Genomic DNA, 5,381 nt, shown 5'->3' on the forward strand with positions numbered 1-5,381 from the left:
TCTACACTAAAAATAGAAAAACTAGCCAGGTGTTATAGGCACCTGTAGTCCCAGGTATTTGGGAGGGTGAGGCAAGAGTATCACTTTGAGCCCAGGAGTTTGAGGTCGCTGTTAGTTATGATGCTATGGCACTCTACCCAGGGTGACAGAGTAAGACTCTGTCTCAAAAATAAAATAAAATAAAATAAAATTTAAATTTAAATAAATGAATCAATAAATTCTGTCTTCAAATAATCTTTTTCCTCTTGTATCTCACTATAAGCAATTAAAAGTAGCCACACAGCAATCTGAATGCTTCACTGCTTAAATTTTTTTTTCTGCCAGATATATTAGATCATAGCTCTTAAGTTCCACCTTCCATACAGCCCTGGGGCATAAACACGGTTCAGCCAAATTCTTGCTACTTTATAACAAGGATGGTCTTTAGTTCAATTCCAGTAAGATATTCCTCATTTCTGCCTGAGATCTCATCAGAATGTCATTTACCATTCACATTTCCTTTCTTTTTTCTTTGATACCCACTGTGATAGTATACATGCACAGTTCTAAAAGTGTTCTAGTCACAGCTATGAGTTAAGTTCTAGGCTTCTTCTGAGCCCTCACCAGAATCACCTCTCGTGGTCAATTTAGAGAAACATAGCCTTTTTCTAGATCGTCCTACAAACTCTTCCAGCCTCTGCCCATTACCTAATTCCAAAGCCACTTCCACATTTCAGGTTATAGCAACCACCCACTCTTGGCACCAATTTTATTAGTTCATTTCCTGTTGCTATAACAGAATACCCAAGACTGGATGATTTATGAAGAAATGTGTTTCTTTTCTTTTCTTTTTATTAAATCATAGCTGTGTACAATAATGCATTTATGGGGAAGAAATGTGTTTCTTTTTTTTTTTTTTTTGACCGGGGCTGAGTCTGAACCCACCACCTCCAGCATATGGGGCCAGCGCCCCACTCCTTTGAGCCACAGGTGCCACCTGAAATGTATTTCTTATAGTTGTGAAGGCTTGCACATCCAAGATCATGACTCCAACATCCAGTCAGGGCCATCTTTCTGACAAAGGTCATCACCTAGGAAAAGGGCAAGAGTGTGTGTGTCAGTTCATGTCTCTCTTTCTCTTCTTGTAAAGCCACCTTGATGACCTTATCTAATCCTAATTAACTCCCAAAGGCCACACTTCCGACCAACATCTAAATTTGAGGATTAAGTTTTCAACTCATGAAATTTGGGGAACACATTCACATCATAGCAACAACCTTCTCGTGCTTAGGAACACTAGAACATACTTTAGTGCTGTGCTTGGGGGCCATTTTATTTTTATTATTTTGAGACAGAATCTCACTTTGTGCCCTGAGTCCTGGGCTCAAGCCATCCTCTTGCCTCATCCTCCTGAGTAGCTGGGATTACAGGCACACTCTACTATATCTGGCTAGTTTTGCTTTTTTTTTTTTTTTTGGTAGAGACAGAGTCTCACTTTGTCACCTTCGGCATCATACAGCTCACAGCAACCTCCAACTCCTGGGCTTAGGTGATTCTCTTGCCTCAACCTCCTGAGTAGCTGGGACTACAGGTGCCCACCACAACGCCAGCTATTTTTTGTTGCAGTTTGGCCGGGGCTGGATTTGAAGCCACCACCCTCAGTATATGGAGCCACAGGCACTGCCCAGTTTTGCTATTTTTAATAGAGATAGGGTCTTGCTCTTGCTCAGGCTAGTCTTGAACTCCTGAGCTCAAGCAATCCACCTGCCTCAGCCTCCCAAAGTGCTAGGATTACAAGCATAAGCCACCACACCCAGCCTTAGGGGTCATTTAGTAGTGAAATCCTAAGAAACACACACACACAAAAAGAAACAAACAAACAAAAAAAATGGCACTAAACAGACTACAAAAAGGACACTTTTGGGGGGGGCTGGGGCTGGGTTTGAACCCACCACCTCCAGCATATGGGGCCAGCACCCTACCCTTTTGAGCCACAGGCACCACCCCTTTTTTTTTTCACTTTTTTTTTTTTAAGACAGAGTTTCACTATGTCACCCTGGGTTGAGTGCCATGGTGTCACAGCTCACAGCAACCTCAAACTCTTGGGCTTAAGCGATTCTCTTGCCTCAGCCTCCCAAGTAGCTGGGACTACAGGTGTCCACCACAATGCCAGGCTTTTTTTTTTTCTGCAGTTGTCATTGTTTAGCTGGCCCAGCAAGGTTCAAAATCACCAGCCTCAGTATGTGGCAGGTGCCATAACCACTGTGCTATGGGAACCAAGTCAAGACACTATTTTTTGAGACAGTCTCACCATGTTGCCCTGGGTAGAGTGCAATGGCGTCATAGCTCACAGCACCCTCAAAATCTCAGCTCAAGTGACCCTCTTGCCTCAGCCTCCCAAGTCAGAGATTCTGGTATAGAACAGAGGTGAGAAAGGAGAGGAGGCCAGTCCAGGGACAAGGACAATCCACAAGAAAGGAGAGGAGGCCAGTCCAGGGACAAGGAAAGACTTTAACAGAAAAAGGGAGACTGACCAGGTATCAGTTCAGCTCCCACCCAGTTACAAAAGGCTTTTACTTTTTTCTTTTTCTTTTTTTTTTTTTTGCAGTTTTTGGCTGGGGCTGATTTTGAACCCACCACCTTTAGCATATGGGGCCAGTGCCCTACTCCATTGAATCACAGGTGCTGCCCTACAAAAGACTTTTATTAGCCTCATCAGTATAGCTGGAATGGGGCAGTGAGCCCAGAGAGTACCACCCGGGCACTTCTCTAGTGCGGGTCAGTATGATGGGCATAGCCTTAGTACCTTCCAGGACATGAGGCACTCCAGGAATCTGGGGAGGAGATTGTGGTTTCTGACCTGAGTTCCTAAATGCCTGCCCTTCTGTCAGGGTTTGAGAATTCTTTTCCTACACCAAGTAGCTAGGACTACAGGTGCTCGCCTCCATGCCCAGCTAGTTTTTCTATTTTTAGTAGACATTGGGTCTCTCTTTTGCTCACGCTGGTCTTGAATTCCTGAATTCAGGCTATTCATTCTCCTAGGCCTCCCAGAGTGCTAGGATTACAGGCATGAGCCATGGCGCCAAGTGGAATTATTTCATTCTTATTTCTAGGGATTCTGTTGCTCTCATAAATAAGGTCTTATCTTTCACTGTATCTTCTAAATCAACACTGAACAACAGAATTTTCTGCAACGATGGAAATGTTCTATAATGGCATTAATATAGTGGCCACTAGTTGCATGTGGTTATGACAACTTAAAATGTAAGCAGTGTGATTAAGGAATTGGATTTTAAATTTTATTTTAATTACTTTAAGTTTAAAATTAAATTGCCACATATGGTGTAGTTATCACACTGAACACTGCAGTTTAGCTATAGAAAAGTTTGTCTAGGCTCGGCGCCTGTGGCTCAAGCAGCTAAGGCGCCAGCCACATACACCTAAGGTGGCGGGTTCGAATCCCCAGCCCGGGCCCGCCAAACAACAATGATGGCTGCAACCAAAAAACGGCCAGGCGTTGTGGTGGGCACCTGTAGTCCCAGCTACTTGGGAGCCTGAGGCAAGAGACTCGCTTGAGCCCAGGAGTTAGAGGTTGCTGTGAGCGTGATGCCATGGCACTCTACCTAGGGGGATATCTTGAGGCTCCGTCTCAAAAAAAAAAAAAAAAGAAAAGTTTGTCTATAGAAAGAATATTGATTTTTGTATATTAACTTTATTCCCCATTTCCTAATCATGTTTTCTTGTTTATAGTAGTTCTTTTTGTTTGTTTGTTTTGCAGATTTTGGCCAGGGCGGGGTTTGAACCCGCCACCTCTGGTATATGGGCCTGGTGCCCTACTCCTTGAGCCCCAGGCACTGCCCATTTATAGTAGATTTTTAGTTGGTTCACTTAGGTTCTCCGCACTCTTGACTCCAGCCTGAGCAAGAGTGAGATTCCATCTCTACTAAAAATAGAAAAATTAGCAGGGTGTGGTGGCAGGCACCTGTAGTCCCCCCTTCTCAGGACACTGAAGAAGGACTGCTTGAGCCCAGGACTTTGAGGCTGCTATGAGCTAGGCCGATACCATGACATTCTAGCCTGAGTGACAGAAAAAAGTAGACATAAATAAATAAATAAATATATGATTGACAAATAAAAATAATTTTACCTATTCCTTTCCAATTTTTCCCACCTAATTGCATTAGCTAATGAAATTTATATTGCATATTTATATTGGCCAATAAAATGTTATATAATAGTAGTGGTGATAGAATTTCTTCCTTATTTATGTACAAATTATGCAAACAAGTGGCAAATGAAGAATTGTCCTACTCTGCAATCTTGCTCCTCCTCCTGTGTTTCCTGAGTATACTCATTGTTTCCCAAGTTAGAAATCCAGACATCACCTTCATATATTTCCCTCCTCCTGCCTCCCCCCACCAATTATATCCAATCTAACCAGCTGCCAAATCAGTCCTTTTTTTCTGAGACCCAACCTCAAGCTGTCACCCTGGGTAGAGTGCTGTGACATCACAGCCCACAGCAACCTCCAACTCCTGGGCTTAAGCTATTCTCTTGCCTCAGCATCCTAAGTAGCTGGGACTACAGGCACCCGCCACAGCACCTGGCTATTTCTTGGTTGTAGTTGTCATTGTTGTTTGGCAGGCCCGGGCTGGATTCGAACCCATCAGCTCTGGTGTATGTGGCTGGCGCCTTAGCCGCTTGAGCTATAGGCGCTGAGCCAAATCAGTCCTCTTCTTTCCATCTCCACAGCCACCACCCCAGTCTGGTATGTTTTTCTTGGAACATTACACAAACTCCATTAGTCTTCTTGCTTCTACTTTCACCCTCAATTCTTTCTCCACAGAACAGATGACAGGGTCTTTCTAAACTCTTCATCTATCTCAGTTGCAGTTTTTTGGGGGAGGGGGGTTTGGTCAGGGCTGGGTTTGAACCCACCACCTCAGATATATGGGGCCAGCACCCTACTCCTTGAGCACCTCTCCCTCTTCATCTATCTCATGGCTCCCCTACTTAAAACTCTTTAATGGCTTCCCTCTTCCCTTAGGATAAGGACCAAAATTCTTTTTTGTTGTTGTTTTTGTTTTTGTAGAGACAGAGTCTCTCTTTATCACCCTGGTAGAGTGCCATGGCATCACATAGCTCACAGCAACCTCCAACTCCTGGGCATAGGCAATTCTTTTGCTTCAGCCTCCCGAGTAGCTGGGACTACACAGGAGCCCGCCACAGCGTCCAGCTTTTTTCTGTTGCAGTTTGGCCAGGGCCGGGTTTGAACCTGCCACCCTCGGTATATGGGGCCAGCGCCCTACCCACTGAGCTACAGGCGCTTCCCAGGACCAAAATTCTTTTTTTTTTTTTTTTTTGAGACAGAGCCTCAAGCTGTCCCCCTGGGCAGAGTGCCG

General features: G+C 44.4%; 1 protein-coding gene across 1 annotated transcript in view; it reads right to left on the minus strand.

Annotated features, from left to right (window-relative positions):
• Positions 1–937: 937 nt before the first annotated feature.
• The window catches only part of MFSD2A (major facilitator superfamily domain containing 2A), a 24,054-nt gene continuing 19,610 nt past the window's right edge, over positions 938–5,381 (minus strand). Inside the window, exon 15 of the transcript XR_002775579.1 lies at positions 938–1,070. The gene's annotated coding sequence lies outside the window, so the exon portion shown is untranslated. The remainder of the gene's footprint in view (positions 1,071–5,381) is intronic.

This window comes from Otolemur garnettii, unplaced genomic scaffold (genome assembly GCF_000181295.1).
Source record: "Otolemur garnettii isolate 467f Iridium unplaced genomic scaffold, OtoGar3 scaffold00144, whole genome shotgun sequence".
NCBI classification, from domain to species: Eukaryota; Metazoa; Chordata; class Mammalia; order Primates; family Galagidae; genus Otolemur; species Otolemur garnettii.